The following is a 14,845-nucleotide window of genomic DNA, read 5'->3' as shown; positions in this document are numbered from 1 at the left end:
TTTACAATTTCTTCCTTTTGAGTCTGGATGAAATGTCATCAAGACAGAGTTAATGGCAAAGAATCCCACAGTCTAGCGGCATACTACGCAACTGCTGTGGGACAGCTTCTCAACACAACATGGAATTTTATTTAGTCATCAAACATGAAACACTTGTGAATGCATTCTTTTCAAGCCTGAAGTTTAAAAATGAGATGATTCATCCACAAGATAAAAAGTACAGCCCTAATGAAAGACAGGCTTTCAAACAACCACCTACACTCAAGTAATGCATTAACCCTGAACATAGGCTATGCTCAAGTTTATGCTTAGCTTGTCGTCTTCTAGTATCCCAAGTCAGCAACTATACTATAGTTGTTAGCTACATTAAGTCCAATCCTGTTCATTTAAAATTTGCATATTTCAGACCAGTACATGTAAACACAGAATAAACATTCATTAGAATAGGCCTGGGGAAAGCTGGAGGCCTTCAGAGATAATCACTGCAACATTAACTGTGTTAGCAACAAATACACTTGCTATCATGGGAACCAGCTAAAATGCACTGAAGGAAAAAAATACCAAGCTGTTACCAATAGCATGAAAATGCTAGAGACAAACTCTGTTAGCAGAGATGAAGACAAGGATCTATTGCAGATCTTATCTGAAGTGCCAGAGAACAAGGCCTGTAAGGAACGCTTGGTACTAGAGACAGGAACTGACAAATACGCCACCACAAGACAGAATCTGTGTAGAAAATAAGCTATGAAAGACCAGTAAGCTCTTCCAAAAGAAAACTGAAGGATGAAGATCATCTCTAAAACATTCAGCAGTGAAAAGGCTGAAATGGTATAAATCCTAAGTGAGGCTTTTTCTGACCGCTATTTGGAGTGCTAACAAGTTTTTTTTCCAAAAATTAAAACATATCCAGGCAATCCTCCTAACTATCTTCTTCCAAAAGCTTGATGTTTGATACTTACTCTCAAAACAGACTAGAAAGCAAGCCTTGACAGCCATGGTAGCACAGTAATGACTAATGACTAACTCTAAAGATCAAGACTAACCTCCCCAGAGTCTGTAGAATAACAGGCAAAAAGCAGTCTACTATAGAAGGTAAAGTCAGAAGTTCAGGGCTGCTCCAGCAGACAGCCTGCAGGGGCTAGCTCTGGCAGACCAGGCAGACTTCGTGAATTGCCTCCTACATTAATTTGCAGTGCAGCAGACACCATGATCTCCAAAAAAAACACTGTAGCCATGACCACACAAGTATGCAGGCCACACTACATCTACCTGGAGACTATTTTAAACAACAAACATATGACTCAAATCATTATCTGAAGAACCATACAAATCTTTTTTGTAATTTATAAGATTATAAATTTTGATTGCACCTATACTCAGAGAGACAGAAGAGGCAAAAATAGTTGAGCAGTATCTTGAGGCATTTTTGCTGAAGAATGAATGAGTAAAGCCTATTCCTGAAACTGAAAGCTTAGTTGAGGATTAAATCTAGAAAGTAAAGTGCTTAAGACAAATTTTGGCATCATGTCTAAAGCACCCACTAAGAGCAGTTAAATAAGAGGGGAAGATCAGTGATCTGAGTTAAAAGACAGGTTATTAATGGGCAGAAGACTAATTCTGCTCCTGGGACTCTAAAGCTAGTCAAAGTCCAAATTTTCTATTAGTAATCAGATGTAGACAGGACAGCAGGTAGCAATTCCAAAAGCAGTATAAAAAAAATTTTACCCAAATACTCAAGAGTTTCATACACTGTTATTCCTGTTAAGATAAATCTGCCACCTTCTTTACAAAGTGCAAACAGCCTTGGTTGCTTTATAGAAGCAGACCCTGTGCTTGTGCCTTTATTGCAGAGGTATTATATTTGTTCCAGCTGTGCTAACCCCTCTTGCACTGAACTGGCTCCAGAAGAACAGTTAACAATCAAGAGAGCTACAGGCAAAAGCACTCACTTAACATCTCACTTCAGGTAGTTCTTCTCCAGTGGGAATGAAAATAAGGAACAGCTAGGATTTTTACTTTATTCTGGAAATTTAAACAGCAAAATTAGTCAAGCAGTATGGAACCCAGAGAAACTATAATTGATAATTATACTTGATTTCACATAATAAAGATTAAGACTATGAAGTTTCTCAGTATACCTGTGTCACGGAGGCACGCCAAGGCTAGTTTAAGGGACAACAGGGTCCAAAACAACTTTTATTAAACCGGTGAGAAACAGGGTTTTAGCACTCCAAAAGTGACTTAAATATAGGTTCAGGTATCAGTTGAGGAAAATTATTAAGGGGCAGCAACTAGTACAACAGGCGGTCCACAGAGTGCATGCACATGGCTTCACCCAAAACAATGCCGGAACCACCCCCGAGTCCCAGAGGAGTACACACTTGCCTGAACACGGTGCGGGATTATTCTTAAAGAGATACAGGTAAAGCGTACGCTCGCGATTCCGCGAGGGTAAATTTATAATACACTCGCAATTCTGCGAGGGTTAATTTACTTACACGTGCAAATGTGCACAGAATACTACACGTGCTTATGTGGAAGCACGGGAGGAAAATACACTCACAATTGTGCGAAGTTACACTCGCGATTGTGCGAGGAAATAATTTAAAGTACGTGTGCAAATGTGCACGGAATATAAATACACTCGCGATTGTGCGAGGAAATAAAGTTATACGTGCTTGTATTAAGCACGGGAAGTTACACGTGCATATGTGCATGGAAAGGATTAATATACTCGCAATCTTGCGAGAAGTTTTACTCACACACGTGGCGGCAAGGCAAGCGGAGTCTCCATCCCGGGGAGGGGGGGGCTCTCAGCGGCAGCATCTTCAGCTCGCAGCTCCGAGAGACCCGCGACAATGGGCCCAGTCTTGACAAGAGAGTCCCGTTTTTATACTGGCTGATCAGACCTGACTGTAGGCATTCTAGAAGCTTCTCTGCACCCTCACACCGTGTGTGGGGTGCCCATGAAGCTTCCAAACATCCCCCACACTGGTCATAGGTGCCCAGCGGCTCACTGGTGCCTCGGCAATCCCTTCTCCTAATGGCCCTGGCCAGGGTGCTCTGGGCCAAACAAAAGAAGCCATTAGCTTCAAGTAGCAGAGAGAGGGAGATGTGCCTACTCCCTCCATACTGAAGGAGGAGGGGAGGAGAGAGGGGGGTTTGCATTCTGCCACAACCTATTACTAGATAGACAAATATTCAAGAAAATCCTGAACCACTAGAGAAAATTCTAAATGCATCCACAATGCAAAAAGCAGCCAAATTCTATGTTTAAGAAGACCCCAACTATAGACATCTACACACAAAAAAGATTTTATACTGCTTAGAAACAGCTGCGGAGATGAATGAAGCCTCCATCACTGCCAGTCAAGTAGTATCTTTAGTACACAAATATCATAGGATTTTTTTTTTCGAAAGTCCTATGGATTTAGCAGGACTCCTATAATCAAATTGACTTTGTAACATAGGTAATTTAGGCTTCTAAAAATAGCTCTTGATTAATTAGGAGTACTTTCTGGAGATGAAAAGACCTCACACACAGCATTTCATCTATATATCCACACATATGAAATTCTGCTTTCCTTTGATCGCTCGGTAATTGAAACATACAAATCACAAATGGAAAAAAAAAAACCAAACACACACAACAAAAAAAAACACTCTTCAGCGACTCAAATCCCCCCTTATAATTGAAAGATGCAAGGAATACAAATATAAATACATGCCCCAAGTAGCACACAAAGTTTTACAGTTAGGCACTTTTGTTTTTCTCCATAGAAAGTCATAAGAATGCTCTCAGCTCTTTGGAATTAGGATTGTTAAACACTCACGCCTCACAACAGAAAGATTAGGAAGGTGAAAGATTTTAATTTTTTTTTTTGTTAATTTTAAGACTATTTCAGTGACTGTCTGAATTACTGAACCAAAAACTGGACAAATTTCAACTCTTTAAATATTATAATGGAAGTATATTGCTGGACTTTTATCAGTTCCTGCAATGCAACTACGAACTATTAGAAGTAGTTCCTTAAGTCTTAAATATTTTCCTTACTAATGCACTCTCTTCAATAATTAAAACACTGAAAACTATTCATCCCTTCTTCAGTTATTCATTCCTCATTTGGTTAATACACTAACCAAATCAGTTGCTTACTGAGGTTAACAGATCTAGTTAATGCTTTTTGCCACTCCCTCTTTGCAAGAACACAAATCTTCAATAAATGCCTCCACAATACTAGAGAGGAATAGATGAAGTCAGGCACTTGCAAAAACAAAACTGGACACAGTTAACATCAACTTTAATGCTTCCAGTGAGGCCTTGCATTTGGTACCACCTGATGGCAATCCCTTCTTATATTTCATCTTCCCAAATTTATTCTGGGAAAGCAGAAAGGCTTTTTTCTACTATCAGAGGTTTGAAGAACTAGGAACTCTCTCCTCCCATCTCACATTTAGTACTTCATGCTCCCATACTTCTCCATGGAGCATGGTGATGCTTTTAACTTAAGCCAGGGAGCTCAACTTTCTGGGTGCAGGAAAAGAGGGCAAAGAATTCATAAACATGAGGATTAGCCAAGACTGGCAGATGCTTGCTCAACCACTCTAACACAGACAAGTCTAGTGAGCACTAGTCTTCCACAAACCACCATTCACCATTTTTGCACTCCACTTCCCACGTTTTAAGTTACTCCGAAAGTGCAGACAAGCTCTTTCCCAATGTAATTCTCACAGTGCCTCAACTCTACACAGCTCAAAAGCCCTATCTGAACACAAGAGTCACAGGGCAAGCCTCAGATGCCTCCAGTGAACTGCACAAGTGCAGAACATAATGCTTTCAGTGCTTACCCACTGTTTGGCCACCACAAAATCCACCCCACAGTAATAGCAGGCAGCAGTGAAGCAGTGAGTAGCAAGGCTAAGAAACAGTCAGAGAAGCAGTAAAGTCCTGCTCTCCTGTAACACACCAAAACCACAAAATATCTGAGCAACAGAAGACGAAAGACAAAGTGTGCAGTGGTGACTAAAAAACAAACAAAAAAAACCCAAACAACAAAAAACAAACCACCAAAACCAACCAAGCAAAAAAATCACCACTGCTGAAACTTCAGAGGAATATTCAGAACAAAGATACAACAAAAGTTTCAGCACCTAAAGGTACCAAGATACAGCACTATTCCAGGACTTCACTACATTGATCGCAGCATTACATACCTATCCCTTCCTCAAAATACATAAGCTAATGAATTTTGCATTCAATTTTGTTCCATCTCACCCTTACACGCATCATCAGATTTGAACTATATCTTCACACAGATCACAGCATAATTATCTAAAAATCACACAGGCAAGACTCACACTTCTACTACAACAGTTAACACCAAAAAACCTGACTTCACAGAAAAATGGGATTTTGATAAGACCCCAGACTGCAAACATGAACCATAAAGAGCCAATAGCTTATAGCAAGAAAAATCTGAAGACTGCACATGGCATATTTTCCTCCTTTCCCCTCCCCTTCACACATTCTGGAATCACTTCTGCACAGAGTGTTTTATCTGGAAGCAAGTCACTCCCATGCACAGATTTCAACAAGTCCTGAAAAACATGTTCAAATGCAAGACCTGAATCTGAACAGGAAAGAAAAAATCTGGATCTCGTGCACACGATACTGCTTCATTAGTTCTTCTCAAATGACCATGGCAGCTGAAGCAGACACTGTTGAGTCTAAGCAAAAGCCCTCACCTCCTGAGGAGCAGCTAGGGTGCAGTTAAATAACACAGCTCAGCCCACCTGACAACTCATGACTAGCAAGAAGGTGTTTCTGTTCCTCCCCAGCAACTCTTCCATTCTTCCTCCAGCACTGCACTCATCCAATTCCTTCTCAATGTGACTCATCTCCACAGGTTTGCAAAAGCTATATTTTTCAGGTGAATTTTTGTTGTTGTTGTTGAATTGCCATTTTGAGGGATCAGGCAGTTGTCACTGCCAGCAAAGGGAAAAAGGTGGGAGGTAGATTTTTCCCCTTCAGCAGTAACAAGCTGCTCGATCAGCTTAGCCAGCTCAGACAAATCAGTCCAGGTGACAGAACAGAAGCAACCACAGGTCTCTTCTACCTGGTTTCATCCCAGTCTGAACACAGGTATATCATCTCTAGATCAGTGCTATTGCAGGAGCTGATGCTCTGACACAGCTCAGTTACTTTATGCTATCTAAAGACGTATGAATCTTCACCAAGCAATAATTTGCCAAAGTAACTGACATTCTCACAACTATCTCTGAACTGAAAAAGAATGCAAGAGGTCAAAGTAATCCCAAACATATATATATATATATATAATGTATATATAAATCCCTCCCTCCACTGCATATTACAATCCTTTTTCAACATTACAATACAATTTTCCAACAAACATAACAATAAAAGATGGCCTTAAATTTGAATCAACAATATGAATTAGTGACATCTCAGGCAACAGCTACTACAGTTCTTCATTACGGAAGCCAACAGAACTTGACATCTCCTCAAAAAGGAATAAAATAGATATCAGTGAGGTCTTGTCAATGACAGCTATTCACACCAAAGAACTTTAATTCTTTTGCAGAGGACAAGCAAGCACGTTCTGGACAGCCAGTGCTTCCTGGTGTGACAGAATCCTCTTAGAAAAATAATCATTTCACCCTACATTCCCTCTGCTCCCTTCTGTCTGTAAAAGACAAATATCAAAACCAGGTTTGCTTCAGAATTCTTCTATGTGCAACATTATCCTATTTGAAAAGAGACCATTGTGACAATGGAAAAAAAAAATCTTCAAATATGAATGAAATTAGATCCCTGCACAAGCTGCAAAGTTGTACAATTGTATATTAATAAGGACATAACATTGTCTATTAAAGAAATCACTAACAATAAAAAATAAAGAACCAATAGCTTCCTGAAGTGCTTGCTCATATTTCATAGTATTTGCTTATGCTCTTTGAGCTTAACTGTAAAGAGAACTATAGAAAAGCAGCAACAAAAGTGTTAAGAATGCAGTTTCTCTTTTCTAATGTTTACATATCAAGTGTCTTACTTTCCAATATATCCAATGCTACTGTTCAAGGTTCTTACAATTAATTAAACAGTTTTAACAACAAAAAACATGGGGGAAGGAGAGAAGGAAAGCAGAAAAGGAATAACATTTAAAAGCTTCTCTTAAGAAAGGCATGTACAGCCTCAGAAACCAAGTGACTTCCTGAGCTCTCATTTACTATTAACTTTGGTTTTAGAAGTAAGGCATTGAAAGCTACTTGCTCTTAGCTTGCAAGATTCTCTGTCCAAAGCACAATGAGGAATAAAGTAAAATTAAAATACCCTAGGAAAAGCTGATTTTTTTTTCTTATAGATAAGAATATATGAAACCATTCTCATTCACTCAATTTTAAACATCCACCAGGGACCCTAAGAGTTGCTAAACTACAGATTTTCTAAGCTATCTAAGATAATACTTTCTTCTTCACACTATCGGTCTGTGAGCCTACCTACAGTTAAAGGCCAAAAGGAGTCTCAAGAGTATTTTCCTGACTCCTTATCACACTATAACCATATCATGATAAAAGCTCCATGCAGACACAGTGTTCTGTCCAAGCAAGTGAATTCAGATCCTTTCTTTGGGAAGAGTTAAGTGTTCCAGACATCTCTTTTCTGCTACTTGGTATAAGATAACAATACACAAGACTGAAACAGGTACCCTTGCTGGTTTTTCTGCCAAAAGCTGTCCCACACCTCACAGACAACAGTACAATTCTGTTAGTGCCACAAGCTTGCATCATTAACTCCAAGTCTCCCTAGATCCTTAAACTCAAGGCTTATTGACTCATATAGCACTACAACTAAAAAGGAAAAAAAAAAAAAAAAAAAGTCTCCCATCCAGATTTTCTTCTCTAGCCAGTTCCCAGTTACAACCACATTCAGGTGCTTTTCCAACTCCCAGGCCTCCACATTCAGCCATCCAATCCTTTCCAAACTTCCTCACTTGCTCTGCTTTCTTTTACACAAGAAGTTTTATTCTCATCTGCACCTGCTTACCCTGCCTTCTCTCTCACTGTATAGTTAAGTAAAAGGCAGCTGGTTAGTTCATTTGGGGGTAATAGGTAATGTCCAATTCTTAGATTTCCGCCCCCCTCCACAGAAGAATATCTTCCCACATTCTTCCAATACTCAAATATTTAGAAAAGTTCTCATTGCTACTCTGTTCACTCCTTTAAATAGGTGGCGATGGGGGGAAAAAAAAAAAAAAGCAGCATCGTTCAGGCGCTGAAGTGCTGCAACTGTTGTATCCCACGTTCATCAACGTTATCGCGTTTCCGTGAACCCACATTTGCTTTTCTTCAATTGTTATTTCCCATCTCCCGCAGCCGCCCCGTTGACAGCGAGGCTTCGTGTTCCAGTTCCACATGAACACACCGCAGAGCCCCCGGCAGGCCGGTGACGCGGGAAGGATGGGGAAACAACCCCGCGCACGCCACCGGCACACGGAGAGTTAAATGTCGCCTTTTGGTAAAAGCAGAGGCCGCAAGTTCGGAAGAAACACTGCGGGCGACAAACCGCCTCGCACGAAGCCACCGAGCGCCCAGGGCCAGCCCCGAGCGCTGCCCCGGAGATCCGCAAGGGTCCTGAGTGCGCACCCGCCCCTCCCGCCGCTGCCGGCAGCCGCCGCGGCCCGGCCCTGCCCTGGGGAGACTCGGGGCGGGCAAGGCCCCGCCTGCGCCACCGGCAGCTGCTTCTTCCGCCTCCCGCAGCCTCCGCCGGGCAGCCCTGAACCACCCGCAACCAGCGGGCATCTTCACACGACCGAGGCGGCTGGCCCCGGCTGACAGCCCAGCCCGTCCCACGCACCGCGGCTCCAGCGCCGGCCTCGGCCCGCAGCAGGGCCTGTGCGCACCGAGCTGTCCGCCCGGCTCGACGTCGCCAGGCTGGACCCTCACAACCCAACGCTGGATGCAGCGATGCCCGCCCCACCCTTACCCGATCCTCGTCCCGCTGGAGCCAGCGCGCCCGCCCGCCCGCTCCTCTCTTATTCCGCTGACAGCGTCCCGGCAGCCCATGGCGGGAGGGCCCGGCCCGGCCCGGCCCCGCCGCGCTGCCCGCCCCCGTCTCCCGGGCAACGCAGCTCCCGCCCCGCCTCCCACTCCACCTGATTCCTGCGCTCCCGCCGCTGCCGCCGCTCCGCCAGCACCGGCGCGCGGTGGGCAGCGGGCGGTGTCACGAGCGCACCCCCAGCCAATCGGCGCCGCCGTCTGGCCGAGCGGGGGGCGGGGGGAACCCCTCTGGGCGGGGCCGTGCTTTCCCCGCGCCGCTGCTCACCCGCCGCGCCACGCCACGCCGCTTGGCGCGGGGTCCTGCCCACAGCGGCCCGGTGAGAGGTGCTGCGGCGGCAGCATCGGCCGGGTGGGCGGCAGCTTTCGGGAGCCACTGGTGGGAGGGCGCTACACGAAACGCCGCGATGTGCTTAAGGCCGACGGCTCCGCCTTGCTGGTGGAGTCGAGTCGTGCGAAACCGCGACAGCGCGTGCGCCAGGCGGGTGCCACCACCCCCCCCCCCCCCCCCCCAGTCCCCCCCTCGCCCCGGGCAGCCTGTCTGCTGCGGAGCCCACCGGGCAGCTGCTGCACACCGAGTGGCTCTGCCGTTCCACGCCACCGCCTCGGCTTCGACGTCAACATTTAAAAACGCTCATAACATACGTGTGACGTATTTATAGCCAGTACGCACGTTCGCATCAGCGCCAGCGCGGGGGAGTGTGCATCTGGTGCTGCCCGCTGCGTTCCTCGTTTCACAGTGAAGGGCTCTGGCTGCGAGGGGCTCTGCACTAGCGGGGGAGTTGGCACTCCGCTCTGGTGTTTGCTCTGGGTGAATTCTTGGAGCAGATCTACGGCTGTGGAGCTGGGGTTTGGCACTTGTCTGGGATGCCTGGAAAAAAATTGCCCCAAATGCTGTCCCATCACATCCCTGTCAGATCTGGTTCATATATGCAAATAAATTGATAATGTGCCCTGACTCCATGTCACTGCTTTCGCCCTTTCTAGGAATTCACTTTTGAAAGTGGGCAGCAATATGTTACAGGCCATGTTAACAAGTACATGCTTTATATTTTCATTCATGCCTCGGTTTAGCATAACTTTTCTGAGTCTTGAAATCAGAAGAAGCTACACAGGGTGCACAAGTGTCCTTACCTTAGTGCATCCGTCTCACATCCTTGCACCTCTCCCTAGTGCATTGGCCTCCTACTCCCTGACCTCTGCTGCGTTTCCTGGTGAGGACTTGCTTCAACTCTGTGATTGCATTTCAATTACCATCCCAGGGCCTGCTGGCTACCTCAGTGGCATATAAAACTTAAGCCAGGTTGCCTGCAGGGATTACATGGATGGACGGAGACAGATCTTGGGAATGCTCCAGACAGCAGGGTCCCAGGACCCACCTGCCAAAATAAGTTTAGATACACATGAGGTAACAGCAGTTGTCTTTTGCAAATATAAACTTCAGTTTGCCTGGGTATTCCCTGTGTACACCCTGCTTCTCATACTCTTTCCCACAGCATCTATTTATGCCCACATTTCTTACTTTTTTTCATCAGCACCTGCTTTTGGCTGCTGTTCATGCTGTTCCTCATCTTATTGGCAAGAAGCAACCTGTCCCTCTCAGAAGGGTACAGGGCTAAACAGATCTCTGGTCCCAGCCAAGAGAGCAAGTTCACAGCAAGGGCCAGCTTTGCAAACCTCAAGACAGTGCCTTTCTCTGAAGTTAGGCACGTAGATAGCACTTCTGCACTTGAAAATGTCTTAAATCCCTGAAAAAGAAGTGCAAGACAAGCGACATCGGTATTTCACTAAAACCAGGAAAGGCAAGGAGCCTGACATGCTGCTCTGCTACCAAGTGAAGTTACACACACAGCCACGGAGATGCAGGCATGGCAGCCCCAGCAGCACCCCATGGCCCCTCTTAGGTGCCAACCCCTGGGAAGCCCAGATCTCAGCTCAGAGACGTGGTCTCTTCAAGGGCACCCAGCACTCTTCAGTGGCCACAGTGAAAATGAAGGGACTTTGGGAACCCTCAATGCCCTGGAGTTTAGATGCCAGCTAATTCCAAATTCAGGCAGGCTGAGTCCTACTTTCAAGATGGTTCATTTGAAACTCCTGGAGAATGTGGTAGGATTTGATTTGGCTTTTCCCAGCTGACACTTCAGCTACTGGAGATGAAAGTGAGCAGATATTCCCACCCCACCCCTGGGAGTTCTTGCTCAGAAGCAAACTCCCTAATGACTGCGTGAAGCCACTCCTCTTCCTGCAGCCCACAAGAAAGAGAAGTCTCTTTTACCTCTGAACCAGAGCTTCCTGTTTACAAAACAAATTTTTAAAAAAATTAAAAGAAAAGAAAAAAGAAGATAATGCCATTTTGTCTTTCTTTCAGATCTTCCAGCTGCAGAAGGATGACTATATGTCTGTGTCCCTCCTTGGTGCTGGACACAGCAGGAAGACAGGTGCCTACTGTCCTCTCCCATCAAACTCCTGCCTGCCAGAAACTCCAAGGCTGTTTGCTGGTACCTCTGCTGCTGCCCAGTTTTCCTCAGCAGCAGATGTAGGGCAGAGTCATCATGTGGTTTGACATTTAAATGCTGTCTATGGTTTTCTCAAGGAGATCAGTGAAACTAAGCAGCCCATACTTTTCCTTGTGTGGTTGTATGGCAAAACTGAAACCGCTGCAAGGAACATGAAGCCAATGGCCAACAGTGCATCAGCTCACTCTTGGAATATTAGCTTCTAAAGTGCAAAGAATAAGAGCGTTTAAGATCAATAACAAAAATTTTACTGAAACTAAGAGTTTTCAGATGAGAACTGCCACGACATACAAGCATCTGAGTGAATTTTTGCAAGGTATCTATTAAAATCTTTGGAGGGGAAGTAAGGGAAGTTAGCCATAGCCTAAACTGAAATGTATTGAAGCATTTGTCATGTGTGTGCTTAAAAAATATAAATGTATATATATATAAATATATATATAAATATATATATATAAGCGGTTTGTACTAAAAAACTGTTGAAAAATGTAAGTAGGTGCATTTAAAGATTTTATCAGAATGGTAATATTCTCCTCTCTTGAATGCTTCAAAGTGCAATGTATCTTTCAGCTCATGTAGATTTTCTTTAATTATAGTAATTAAATCTCTTGGTACAGATATGACGGCATGCCTGTTGTTCAGATTTAAATCTGAGTTTTTCAGTAAAGTACTATGCATTCTGAATTCATGTCCATCAATACAAATTTGCATCAGGTCCACGGAAGTGAGTAGAATAACACCAGTTCATGACAGAATGACTGTAATTCAAGTCTGGTTCTTCGTGTTAAAATAAGGCCTCAATTTTGTCTGCCATTTCTACAGGCTCATTCTCTCCCCTTTCAAATGAATATGTACCTCTCTAGGAAAATTTACTTTTAGTAAATATTTTAGTGGTATAATAAAGTAAATAATAAAAACTGTGGAGTAATACATACAATATGTGAGCTGTCTTTAATCCATTATTTTAAATCAGAGAGGTTTGTGGAAAGGACATCTTTTGTCAGCTGAGATGAGCAGTTTTTCAGCAGGGAATGAATAATGGTCTGATTTCCCAAGGAAGTACATTACTCCATTTGTTTGCTGTGCTACTGTAAAAAATCTGAAAGAGTGAATGAAACATCAAAATAATTCTGTGCTTAGGGAATCAACGAATGGTCTGAGGGATTCATTAAAATGACATGCCAGTTTAGATGTGAGTCTGTCTATACCATGAGGAAGAGCAATCTGTGAGTAGCTGCACTTCCAGATCAATGTTGAAGGAGATAGCTGCTGAAAAATTAAACAACAAACAAATCCAGGCTGGTCACATTTCATGTCTGGGTTCTTCATGTTCGATTAGTTGACTGCAGTCGCATAGAAATACCAGAGAGAAAAGGAAAACATCATTAAGTAGGTAGAAAGCAGAGGGAATTAAATGAGGTTAAATGCTTCCAAAAGAAGCTTAAAGCATGAGAGTTGTGGGAAGCCACCCTTAGTTGTTTGTTGTCCTTGTTTAGGCTTGCCTGCTGCAAGCAAGTTTTGATTCCAAGGGATGTGTGGGTTTTCATTGCAGTAATTCCTGCTCAGCACACACCGTCATAAAGATGTATTTACTGATGATTCTAGTTCCTGTTTACAGAATAGAAGAGCAGGTAGCCAGATAGCCTGGCTGTCACACATTGTATGACTCCTACATTTGTCCAATGTCTCGTCTAGATGAAAGCATTCAAAAAGACTTGCATTATCAGTTTTGAATTAGTGAGTGTACTTCAACCAGCCTCAGTGTTCCCACTTAGAAGGAATTCGTCCAGTTTGAAGTTTACACAAAAATAGTTGAATCTCTAGTTTCAATGTATGCTGAACTAGAATGAAATTGTCTTTAATGCAGTGAGTTTGGATGACATAAAAGAACTTGACTGAAATTAATTTCTATAGAAATGATTGAAGCTGGAATAATTCCCTCTACACCGAATGAGAGCAGCTTAATGAAAAATGCAGATAGTATAAATACTTATATACAGGATTTTGAGCTGAATTTGCACCTTCTCATGGCTCTCAAATGTATGGGTTACACCATATCATAGTCTCTTACAGTTACACATGGTCATGTGTCTGTAGCAATGTCTAAAGATTCGTCCATGTTCTACAGTAAATAATCAGGTAAAGGATGTGTTCTTGAACTGAGTCAGGTCAAGAAGTGAGGTGAAATCTCAATAGAGGCATGCCAGGTTGCAGTTTCCACATCTCCTTACTAGGTTGATCATTGTCTTTAGCTGGATTACTAGACCTCCTTATCTTTCTAGCCCGCTGCAAAAAGTATATCTGCAGTTCACAATAACAAATACTTTATATTTGTATTTTCCTGACAAACATTATGAAATTAGCTAACTCATTAAAAAATGAAAAATTATTATTAGTACTGTAGTACTAGTATATTTTAGTTTTCACCATTATATACAATTTCACCATTATATATAATTTCTGAATTTTTGCCCTGGTCATCTTAAAATACTAAATTAAGATTGTATTGCAAAGTTTAGAATGGATGGATATTTTATAAACAGAAAGCAAAACCAAAATGAGATAATTCACAAAAGCAGAAAGAGGCCCCTGAAAATGCCTTTGCCATATCCATGTTTCAATCGTAACTTGCTGATCCACTCATATAATACTAAAGGTTATCCCTAAGAACTTGTCAGGATAACAATCTGTCTTTTAAAGGAGCATATCAGGAGTTTGTATTTGTGTGGATAAAACTTAGGCAAGCTTTCCTTTCACCCTATTCCTCCCACTCCTGATATATCTCTCCTTTTCCTTTTTCCAAAAGATCAAACTCACTTTACTCACTTTACCTGGACACAGTTAAAACGGCCTGATACTGCTCATTATTCGTTATATGGCAGGTAAACTTTCTTCATTGCTGTTTAGTTTTACAGGGGGACGCCTTCTGGTTTTGTTTAACTGTGGATACATCCATGGCTTTTTCACCATTTCAGTTTCCTGCTGGATTCCAGTCATGTCTTAGAAATGGCCAGACTGGGTCAGATCAAAAGGCCTTTTGGCCCAGCCTCAGTTGCAGCAAGACACATGAACAGGACAGGTGCACAGTGACACTTGGGACCTGTTCAAGCTCACAGTGGTCTGCAGCTCAGTAACATCCTGGGACAGATGTGCTACTCTCCTGGTTTATGGACTTTGATTATTTTTTCTTCCATTGATTTGGCCAGTAGCTCTTTGAGCCCACATAAGCCTTTGGCATCCACAAAGTTCCA

At 43.2% G+C, this 14,845-nt stretch overlaps 1 protein-coding gene across 8 annotated transcripts in view; it reads right to left on the bottom strand.

Moving 5' to 3' along the window:
* The window catches only part of LYST (lysosomal trafficking regulator), an 86,748-nt gene extending 77,266 nt beyond the window's left edge, over positions 1-9,482 (bottom strand). For 4 of the 8 annotated variants that reach the window (XM_071806269.1, XM_071806275.1, XM_071806274.1 and 1 more), the window contains exon 1: positions 9,008-9,126. The gene's annotated coding sequence lies outside the window, so the exon portion shown is untranslated. Of the gene's footprint in view, positions 1-1,949; positions 1,975-9,007; positions 9,129-9,176; positions 9,201-9,346 lie in introns of those variants that run through there. The other 4 variants (XR_011738310.1, XM_071806270.1, XM_071806272.1 and 1 more) reach the window with 4 other exon arrangements.
* Between the last annotated feature and the right edge of the window lie 5,363 nt (positions 9,483-14,845).

This window comes from Patagioenas fasciata, chromosome 3, assembly GCF_037038585.1.
Source record: "Patagioenas fasciata isolate bPatFas1 chromosome 3, bPatFas1.hap1, whole genome shotgun sequence".
NCBI classification, from domain to species: domain Eukaryota; kingdom Metazoa; phylum Chordata; class Aves; order Columbiformes; family Columbidae; genus Patagioenas; species Patagioenas fasciata.
This window is presented reverse-complemented; position numbering and strand designations above follow the sequence as displayed.